This window comes from Meleagris gallopavo, chromosome 4 (assembly GCF_905368555.1).
Source record: "Meleagris gallopavo chromosome 4, MGAL_WU_HG_1.1, whole genome shotgun sequence".
NCBI lineage: Eukaryota > Metazoa > Chordata > Aves > Galliformes > Phasianidae > Meleagris > Meleagris gallopavo.
Genome location: NC_139407.1, coordinates 7,486,459 through 7,498,245, shown reverse-complemented (window position 1 = coordinate 7,498,245; position 11,787 = coordinate 7,486,459). Strand labels below are relative to the sequence as shown.

The window sequence follows — 11,787 nt, the reverse complement described above, 5'->3', positions numbered from 1 at the left end:
TACTGCTGTAGCTGAACAGGCAATAATCTTCATACTGAATTTGCACAGCCTCAGGACTGATTCCTGCCAGATCGGCTTTGCCTGAACTCCCCTCAACCTCCTGCAGTGACACTAAGTGTCACTGGCTAATTTATTTTATTTCTGTGCATCTTCATGTGGTACAACGACATGTTGATAAAGATAGCAGTTACAAGAAGTTATTTCATGGAGCATGAGACTCTTGAGGCTCTAACAAAACGAGGCAGAGCAGAGAAACACAGGTCAGGTATGAATACAGTGGCTTTAGGACCTAGGGAAAGAAGACACAGCCCAAGACAGTGTAGTATCAGAGAACAGAGATAGGGCATGGAGGAACTGCAACTGTAGACAACATATACATGGTCAGATAAAAAGACGTAAACCTGGAGCAGGGCAAATCTGGTTTTAAAAACAACAGAGAAAACAAAGAAATGGCATCTAACACATATAAAAGACAACATGTAAAGCAAATTCAGCTGTCACATGGGACTGCAGATCAGTGAAGAAAGAAGAGGGTGACTGGATGACCACTGTGGTCCTTTTCAACCCATGCCGTTCTATGATTCTATGATTCTATCATTCCGAGCGCATGGATCACAGAGGGAAGAAAAGGATGCCACTGACATGAACAACCTGCTATTCCTCCCTGTGAAGAACTCTGGATGCTGCTGACTTGTGATGGCCCAGCGTCAGCTTAAGAAGGGAGGAGCACAGTACCATGAAACTGGGCAGAAACCAAGAAGCACATGCAAAAATATGAACTGCATTATTATTCCACGTTTTCTATAACAATACTATAACAATTAGGTCTAGAATAACAGTGATTAGATTCTGATTATTTCAATTACAATAACAATAAATCTTTACGTACCATAAACAACATTTCAAATGCAACATCACATAAGAGATGCAAATTTGCAGTTAGTTTTCCTATAATTAAAAGTCATTATGGATTTGGATGACAGTATCTTCATAACATTACATAAATATTAAATAATGAGCTCATGTGTTTCAAGTGGTGCCATAAGTATTTGAAGGAGGAAGTGAGCATAGTTGGTCTTTTTGAGAACTGTTACATACACAGACTCATGATGTAACAAACTCCTTCAGTAACAGGAGGACTGAATTGTTTCATTGGAAAACTATAGATTTAACTATCCTTTCTGCTACTTCTGATGAAAGCTATTATCTTCCTAAAATGACTCTTAAAGGAGCACTGGAAAACATAAACAAATGTAAGCATGTTTTTGTTTTGTTTTGAATTCCGAAGTTATAAAATGAATCTTGTATGACAAAATACAAGAAAAGATACAGAAACACAGCCTGTATAACTGCGTTCAGAGAGTATACTTCCTTACACCTGGGGAATGATCTTAGGTAGTAAATCTTTCAGCCACCATTTTCCTCCACTGTTTGGGTGGTCAGGGCACAGGGTAGAAGTCAGCACTGACTTAGTACTTGAACTCCAGTGCTTATAGCAATGCCTGTGTGTTCTAACGTATTTAAGAACAAGTGCATTGCAAAAAGAGAAACTACTGCTCTCTAAACAGACTCCTTCATTTCCCCTTGAATTCCCATTATACAGAGTCATCTTCTCAAGATGATCACTAACAGGGTATTTAACTGATCCTGGATATTCACTATCAGAAATGATTAGCAGCTTCAAATGTTCTAAAAATTAACAAAATCTAAGAAAATAACACCACAGAAATAATTCAGGCTTTTCAACCTGCCACCCTAAAATGAGCACTGTTGCCATTAGAGTTACTAGCTTAAGTTCCTTTACTCATAGAATGGGAAGGTCCTTCCTTATCAGAGAACCATGAAGACAAAAATGAGTGATGGCTTTGGAATGGTTTGACACAAGATAATGCAGAAGGAACAAAAGGAAAACCAACACTGAAGATGATGAGTACCAGCTACGGGATCATGTGCTGAAGTCCTCCCAAGTAATGTACAAGCCAAAGCTCCACCATAGTATCTTGAACACTTGCACAGCATCTGAAAGACAAAGGCAAGCATGTACTAGGTGAGCCTTAGGTAGCAGGGTCCCACTAGGATTGCTCAGAGACTAAAAACTGTAGTAGAGCAAGACTGGAATAAATCACAAAGAAACATATTATTAAACAGGTGGGTATTCAGTTTTCTACAGTCTACTCATCATTCTGGAATAATCAAACGTCAAGAAGAAAAATACTATGCTGTATTCATACTCCCACAATTAATACTCATAAGGGACTGATTTTCAATCTACTGAATAGCAGATATTAGTTCTCATATCTTCTAGCATAAATGTGCTTGACTTTGTGTTTTAGAAATATTTCTGTATGCAAAATATATATACCTATCTACATCTAAAATAATCTGTTCAGTTTGTTATACTAAAAAATAAAAAATATATCAGGTGTGTACTTTTCTCTGTGAAAGACTAACAAATTTCAGGAATTTAATGCAGTGTTTTTCATATCTGGCAATTCTGTATTTTAGAATAAAGAACTATAATTCAATTCCTCATATTTTACAAAGAGATTATGAGGAAAATAGAAAAACATTTTTCTATAGCTGAACTTCTCTCTGTTTATCTTATCATTATAGATGAGTCTTTGAATCATTTAAGGCATGCACCAACAGTATACTCATCTACTGGCCATTTGCTGAGAGTACTGTTATGTGTATATCTTGTTTGGGGAAAACCCCTAATTCCTCACAGAATTAAAAAAAAAGCAAGCTGCAAGAGAAATTGAAAGCATTTTAAATATGGCAGCTTCTGAAACTGTCAGGCTTTGTAAAGTAAATACAGGAAGATGTTACAGTTGGGTTATTGTGACAGAGCACTGAGATTTTCACCCTGTATGGCAGATCATCTGGGATCAGATTCCTGAGGATGTACTCGGTTAGGATGCAGCACGCAGGCTTGCTGCAGCAAAGAATCTGCTTTGACTAATGAGCAGAATAGCAAAAAGAAAACGAGATCTGACAGTTCCTTGATACTAAATGGTGTGACCTAAGCCCATAGCTGTCAAGGTTTTTGCACTGCCAGGAGGGAGATCTGGGGAGTTTGGAGCAAGAGAAACAACTATAATGATTTAGGCTTAACCTCAGCAGTGCCCTGAACTATTATTTAATGATGACTTACCTTAGAGTATGCTAGTTAAATATTTTGATAAATGGAAGAAATAAAAGTTACTGGTCCCAACAGTTTCATCGTACATTAAAAAAAAAAGAAATAGTTGATAAAACAGCATGAAATGGCAGGTAGGTAGGATATAATTATTCCCCCGGTGACAGGAAATAAAATGGGCAGTGTAAATCTACTAAAAGGTGTAATTATCTCTAGGTACCAGGCCCACATGAGACATTATCTAACATCTGCAAAAAGCTATAATATTGTCTGTTTTCACCTGTTGCATTTGTAGCAAATATCGCAAGAAGACAAAAAGCAATATCCGGTTATTGCACTAGAATAAAGTATAAAGGAAAAATAAAATAAAACAACATCTGAGATTTGTGTAAGACACTGAATAAAAGCTGATACGACATGTTAGACTCACTAGGCAAGGAGTTCAATTAAATATGCATGGTATTCTTCAGGAAATGTACTACATCTTATATGCGCTCAGAGGTACAGTGAAAATATTCTGCTATGTGCCTGACAACCAAGAAGTTACCCAAGGCCCTTACACAGCTGCCTTGCTGTCCTCTGACAAACTGCAGTGATAACAATCATGACATTCTGCACAAACCCAATCATGTCCATCAGTCCTGGCTCCTCTCCCATCTGCTCAGCACAGTTTGGTATCCTACAGATACTTTGCATGTTAAATCAGGCATGCCTCAGTATTAAAAAGATCAGATTCATCACTACTAAGAAGATATCAGTAAAAAGAATGTTAAAAAAAGAAAATAATAATACAATTTTTTATGCTCTTTATGTGAATGTGAAAATGGAGACATGATACTAAGTGACATCTATCAACATCCTCAGATGAGATAGGACATGCATCTCCTATCAAGGGAATATCTCCGTTCAGCTGGTTGTGCCTATGAAATCAGAACTATTTACATGATCTGCAGGAAAAGGAGCTTTCAGGAATGAATGTTAATAAATAATCTCAAGAATACTTGAAATGCCTAGGAAACAATGCTGATGAGTAAAAAAAAACAAACTTGTTTTCTTTCTCTCATTAAAATACAAAAAATGTATAGAGAATTTCACCTCAAGTTATATTAATTTCAAAATTGACTTCAGACATTTGCATTTAATTTTTCAAACTCTTGCAACAGATGTCAGCTCAAGCATGTTAACATAGCCTTCTTTCAGTGATCCTAACACTCAGACATCTTTTCACATTATCCCAGTGTGATTTAGAACAAAGTCCTGTAAAATTCAGTTGTAAAGCTTTTGATATTACAAGGAGCTCTCACTTGGTATATCTGGGGGAGAACTGTATTTATTTATTTCTTTAACTGTTATTGTACAAGGTATTTTATAAAAAGAAGGATGTATTATGCTGTATGTACTTTGGACTTCACAGGGAAAAATCTTCCAACCTGGAGTCTCAGTGAAAGGGTGGTAATTAGTCAACAAAATCATTGTTAGTTTCATAATTCCAGACTTTTACACTTGATTTTTTAAAGTTTGTTTCACAATAGAAAGTCTCTAGAGCATAGTTTCTCCTCAGATACTCAAATGAAGTGGAAAATATCACCTTATAAAGGAGGTATATTCTTGTTTATTGACATAGCCAATAGAGTTGCAGGTAAGTAATAAAACCACTACTGGCTTTGCAAAAAAAAAGAAACAAACAAACAAAAAAAGAAACCCACCACAAGACAACAAACACATAGCAAGTGTATGTGACACCAATTAACAGCAGGTTTTTGAAGAATGCTAGCTTGACAAGTCATTGACAAGTACTGGAAACTTAAGTCTCAAGAATATATGAGACATGACAGAGGCAGCACTAGTTCTCCCACCCTTCCTTCCCAATACTCTTCAACCTTGACTTACCATATTCTGTGGAAAAAATGCATTTTCTATGCCTACTCTACAGTTGATAGCTGTGAGCAACCACCAGCAGGCCTGCTGGCTAGTGCCAATTTTGACAGTGGATTATGTCGTGAAATGACATTTGGGTTTTGTCCTTGCTCAATAGCAAACAGTGTTAAGGAAGTAGGTCACAAGACAAATTCCTAGTATAGGAAGAAGGCAAGTTTTTTGAGCAAGTAGCTTTAATCTGTCCTTTTCTTTTAGGTTATGTTTGCTTACCAGGGGGAAATAAAGAGGGAGGAAAAAGTTTACTTGCCTGAAAGGAAGGAGCTTGTGTACAGAGTGGAAAAGATTTGATTGCCTTCAAGTAAAAGTGTCTATTAGAAAAAAAAGAACGTCAGAGAGGAGCTGATCCTCTTGCTTCAAAAAGCCTGGCTGCTTCCAAAAAAATATTTTACCTGCCAGGATTCAGCTTACCAAGTTTTCTGCCAAGTGCAGGAGAACATAATGCTGAAACAAGGTCTGCACCCACTGCTTCTGCTAGTATCACACAAGCAAAACAGGGCTGTCCATTAATAGTGGCACAATGGCTTCTAGCTTTAAAAAAAATCACCCTGCTTCTTTACACACTGCTTTCAAGGCAATCCTGGAAAGTGAAGGTGCTACAGGAGGTGCTAATCTTTTTTTTTTCTTTTTTTTAAGAAGGAAACAGCCCAAAAGCCATTCATCACTTATAAACCAAAAGACAAAAATTTCTTGTGCTTTTGAAGTGATTCCCCCAAATATAATTGAATAAACTGATTAAAGCAACTGTTGGGCTGAAAGTCTTCCAGCCAAGGTCTTAAAAATGTCTCCCCGTTAAACGTTTAATATTTATTTTTGTATGAACTCCTCATTAGTCTGTTTAACTTTCTATCCTGGAAAAACCATGATTCTAGAAATGGAAGTTTTTGTTTCAGATCTTTTAATGTTTCTAGAAAGATTGTTTCTTCTGCAGCATACCAGTCTACTAAATTTTTGCATGTGTCCTGATTTTCACTGTCCAGAAACAAAGTAAAAAATTACGTTTTCAGTATAAGGAAAATACATAAGGCATTAAAAAAATGTATTTCCCATATGAATGGTCATGTATTTCTCATACATGAGAATTTCACAAAATGATTGACATTAAAAGAGACCTCTGGGTCCAGCTGGTCCAATTCCCACTGGCTTCAGTGGGATCATCCAGATCAGGGTGCCCAGGCCACGCCCAGTTGTCTTCAAAGGATCTGTAAGGAGAAGACTTGACAACTCTTCTGGGCAATTTGTTTCAGTGCTTGGTCACTCATCAGTACTCAGTACGCACCAGTATATATACCCACACATAGATAGATCAACACATCGATAGATGTGTGTATTTAGTTTACAGGTGTTATATATCTATACATATCTATTTTATCTAGGGACTTATGAGAAAATGCAGTCTTTGTGTGTCTAAGCGTTTGCACATAAACATATTTATTTTTTCCACCATCTCATTTAAAAGAAAACAAAACAACAACAACAGTCATCAACAATTCACACATTACACTGAACTCTGAGCCTCTGTTCTTACCATCTTTAGCAAATTCTTCTTTGGAAGAAAACAGCTAATGAAAACAAATACCTATTTTGTGTTCACATTTTTCAATACTGGTAAAGAGATTTACATCCACATCTGGCCAGTCTGATGCACTTAGTAAGATGTGTACAGTCCTAAATCCTCATGTGCACATACTATAGGGTCATAGTAAGCAAGCAGATCTATTTTCTTCCCCACGAAGTGTCAAAGTCAGAGTACATCTTGAACAAAATAGAAGTGCATCCATGTTCAGAAGTTTATATTCTCTAACTTTATGTTAAAAGCAAGAACAAATTCGTTATAGCAATACACTTTGATTAATAGATTTGCTCAAACGTTAGAAGAGGGCGAATTGGGCCCATTTATCGATACCTCACAGTTGCGCTCTGAGTGCTAAATTGGAAATTGGATCGTACAAGAGGTGGCAATGTGAGTTTTAGAATCAATTTTCAAGCCTTCAAAAAAGTATAGGCATGCAGAACACTTGCAATGTTATTATATTTATCTATATATTTAAGACATTACATTATCTATTCATAGTTCAGCAGGTATGCCATGCTCATCAGTTTCCAAATTATTCGCTGGCTTCCTGGCACACCTCTTAGTTATTTTTATCTGATATTTCAAATAAATTAAAAAATGCCTTGAATTGCATGATTAGTCCATTATGTATTCTGTTTATTACAATTATATGAACTTTTGATTAACCTCCATAAGTTTCATGAATAAATTACCTGGATCACGGGAAACTGTCAGTTAATGTTAGAATGTTTCAGTGGAGTTTCCACGAGATTAATCTACTTTTTTTGGGGGGGAGCTATTTTCAGCTCAGCTTCCTTTAACAGCAATATATGCTGTTGCTCAGTTGAGATGAAGAACATGTGAATAGATTTGTAGCCCACTTAGAATGAGTGGGTGCAAAATTTACTCACAGAGTCATATCTTTGGAAGATGATTTGTGCCCTTTTAAATATTGATGTCAGACTCGCTCTAACATGATGAGGATAAATTGTGCTAATCACAATGAGTCTTCCAAGCTATGCAATATGACAATTCAGACATTTCTCTCTTCTATCTTCTCTGAGTGGAGATGAACAATTTCTTGTTGAGAAATCTCGTTTATTTATTTATCTATTTATTTAACCACACATATGACAATTACCCAGAAAAAAATATCTCAAACTTCTGACTGTTCATCAAGACTAGATGTTTGCCAAACACCTGGTTCTATTTTTGACCACAGTTTCTCCCCATTCACACACATTTATTTGCCAAAGGTCTATTTTCTGCATAGCAAATTTCATTTATACAGACTCAAACAGCCCTTTTCATAAAATAATCAAAAAATCAGAAAAGAAGGTCATAGAAATCTAGTCTGTGGGTACACAGATATTTTCTGGAGTCAGCTGAGAAAAGAAAAACCAAGATAATATCTTGTCAATCAAATTCATCACACCTGGTCCTTGTTACAGAATCAAAAAGAGAACTGGAAGAGCTTTTTGCTGGCCTATTAAGACCAGAAAATAAAACTTCATAGATCATCAGCTGGTAAAAGAAAACTTAGAAGCATAATTATGAGGCAAAGGATGGACAGCAGGAAAGAGAGCAGTCAGCCATTTGATTAATAGCACAGAAGAAAAGCTCGGATTGGAAAAGAACGTCATGAAATCATAAGCAACAGTGGTAATGACACAGGTCATAGCTGCAAGTGGCAAGAAACACACAGATGGGCACAGCAGCATCTCATTGCTGCCCTTTCCAGCTGCTGTTTAACAGCATCACAGTGATGAAACAGTTCAAAACAAGAAAGCCTGTGCAGCAGGTGATCAGGAAGTGTTTAGGTAGGCAAAAGGAGGCTAGGGACACCCTAAGGGAGCACCAATCCTCTTCTCCTACATAACTAGTGATAGGACTAGAAGGAATGGCCTCAAGCTGCAGCAGGGGAAATTCAAGTTGGACATTTGGAAAAACATATTCTCCAAAAGAGCGGTCAGGTGCTGGAACGGGCTGCCCAGGGAGGTGGTGGAGTAATTGTCCCTGGAGGTGTTTAAGAAACGGTTAGATGTTGTACTGACGGACAGGGATTAGTGGGAAATACTGGTGGTAGGTGGGTGGTTGGACTGGATGATCTTAGAGGTCTTTTCCAATGCTGGTAATTCTTTGATATTGATTTGGTGAATATAGGATATTTCTGTCTTGCATTAGCTTATCTTTAAACAAATCTTACAAGACAAAATTTGTTAAGGTTTTCTTAAATAATTACATAGAAAATGTCCTGTGAGTTTATAATAGTCCATGGGTTCAGTTCAGTTTTGATGGAAAACCACTGGGAATGATCATCTAATGACTCTGTACTATAAATATTATTAACATGCTGATTATATTTTTTTCTATTCTGATTTTTTCATAAGAGATAGACAGAGATGGTGCCAACTGCTTTGAGTAGCTGGCAGAAACTAGATCTGGATGAAAACCAGCTGGTTACAGCTCAGACTGGAAAGATAGATGTCATTCAGGAGATGTATTTTACAAACAAAACATTGCACCAAACTGTTCCTGAAATGTTTTTCCATTAGACTCAGAGTTCAGTGGGATTCATAAACCTACGCTGGGGTCAGCTTTCTAAGAAAAAAGGAAACATGGCAGATCTTGTACGTTTTCTCCTGCGGATAACTACACTCAGAATAATTCCACTTCCTTTTCTATGATCTATAATCACAGAAGTCCCAGGATGTTTACAGTAGAGGAAAAATGCAAGATCTGAGCACCACAACAACATTTCTCCTCACTGGAAATATCAGGGTGTAAGACGAATGAAAGCAAGTGATGGCCAAAAAGAGCATGGATCAAAACTAAAAGCATTATTTTAATTACCAGTGATATATAAGTTCAGATGCAAAAAAGCAAACAAAAGAGATAAGGAAAGAAGAAATTGTAGGTGCTAATAACAGGTGTTGTTTTATTTTTCTTTTAAGTAAATCATGAAGGACAGATGGTAAGATTGTAAAATACATATTTTCTATGAGCTCAAGTTAGAAGCATTAGAAGTGTAAAGAGGCATGAATTTAAAGAGGCATGAATTTAAATAAGAGAGCTATTTGTTATAAAAACTAACAATGCGTGCACTTGAAGTTCATTGGTATTTCTTTAGAGCAATCTTGGCAAATAGTGAAAGAAATATATAGGATGCTACAAGCCTTTTGGTGTAATTTCCTTCTGCTTCCCAAAAACAATAAAATAATATACAGGAGCTCTTTCACTGTCCTCAGTGCAGTGACATTTTATGAAAGGTAAAGCAATGCTGCACCTACTGACTTCCCTTGTCTATTTACAAGAGGAAATGTCATCAAGCATTCAAAATGTCACTACCTGCTGAGATGACGTCACCAGCGCCTGCCATGGAAATGTTCCTTCCTCTTCAAATGCTGATGTTTTGAGCAATAATCTTCTTAAAGAGATCTTGCTTTGGTAGGCAAATGGCAGTGTGCATATTAACTACAAAAATGAACGCAGGAGCAAACACATTTCCCGGGACTGAAGACATTTTTCAAAGAGCACAGACAAATGTTCACTAATATTGCCTGCCTCTTAAGCCAATTATTACTGTCATACAAAGAGGTGCTGTCTGCTACTTAAACCATCTTGTTACAGTCCTCTAAAAAGTGTCATGTACACAGAGAAGCATATTTGTAATCTTTAGACTAAGTACACTTCAACTTAATTGCATCAACTCACAAAATTATATAAACAAGGCTTTTGTATTTGTGCAAGAGATTCTCTCAAGCTGTAGATCTTGCACTTGCTCATGAATTCCAAGGTGTGCTGTCAGAGGGGTTAGGATGCACAGTTTTGGTTCATTTTACTTATATTTTTATTTTGTGAAAAATAGATAAAAGTAATAAAATCTGAGATTCCTGTCACTAATTTTTTCCTAGATTCAGATCTTATCATTTATTTCTTCCCTGTGTTCAAACTTCTCTTGTGATTCCTAACAGAAAAAAAAAAAAAACTAAAAATAAAAGATATATATTGCCTATCTGATTTCTACATTATCAAATATTCCAATAAGTATTTTTTGTCAACAAAAGGTAGTTAAAAATAAAATTAATTTCCTTTTTCATTAGTTGGTTTTATCTAAGAGAACATACACAGATTTTTACAGCCTAAGAACTTGCTAGCACATGGATAGAGCACCAAGTGAATCCTATAAATTACCTCGACAATAAGATGTTAAAAAATCCAGTTATGCTTAATTACTAAATTTCCTGGGGTTTTTCTGTTTTGTTTTGCTTTGTTTTGTTTTGTTTTAATTTAAAACTTAAAAGAAATCATAGCACGAAGCTGATACTTTCAGTTATTCTAACCTGCTACTGCTGATTGTACCCCCACTGTTACCTCTGTAACCTTCATAGAAGATTCGAAAACTCAGAACCTCCTAAATAAAACACAGGGAAACAGTAACAAACTTACATACAAGGAAACTTGCCAAACCTTTTAACTAAGAATCCCAAAAAGGTTCATGTAACAAATGGCTTTTAAGATCCATACGTACTGGCAAATATTCTGACTAAATTTTTAAGTACAGTAAGCCCCAGCCAATGATCAGAATAGTAGAAGTATTAATAATTGTGGTAATAAATGTTTTAAAGCCTGCCAAGCAACCAGTTACTCCAGAAGAGTTACAGAGCATGATTAATCATTAATGTTTTCACATAAGATTTATTTATAACAACTAACAAATAAAATATCAGAGATAGGGGTTAACTTAAATGAAGGTGATGGATGAATATCTTAATCTAATCACTGTAAGAAGGTAGACCTTCTCTAAGAGTACAAAAACATCTGCAGAACTTTCTCACTCATTTCAAAACCAAACATGAGGTAACCACTTCTGCAAAACAGCAACTAGAACCAGCTTCATCAGTCTGGCTGTGAAAATGCTATAAAGAGCAACTTCTCTGTGAGACATGGAGGATCATAGACAATAGTTTAAGATCCTTGACCCCTGAGGAAAAATAGGTGCTGAGCACCCCAGTCATAACAAGATAGTAGTTCGTGGATTTTACAAAACTTCTCAGGTAAAATTTGGTTACCATTAGCTTGCAAAAGAAAAAAGGTGCAAGTGAGGCACTACTTCCACTCATATTCAACCAGAGCATCTGGACACTTATTCAAGGTC

The 11,787-nt window shown here is 36.3% G+C and overlaps 1 long non-coding RNA gene across 1 annotated transcript in view; it reads right to left on the bottom strand.

The window, feature by feature from the left end:
• Window positions 1–1,945: 1,945 nt before the first annotated feature.
• Window positions 1,946–11,787, bottom strand: part of LOC104910520 (uncharacterized) — a 160,986-nt gene continuing 151,144 nt past the window's right edge. The window contains exon 3 of the long non-coding RNA XR_014882770.1: window positions 1,946–2,019. This is a non-coding gene — a long non-coding RNA (uncharacterized LOC104910520). The remainder of the gene's footprint in view (window positions 2,020–11,787) is intronic.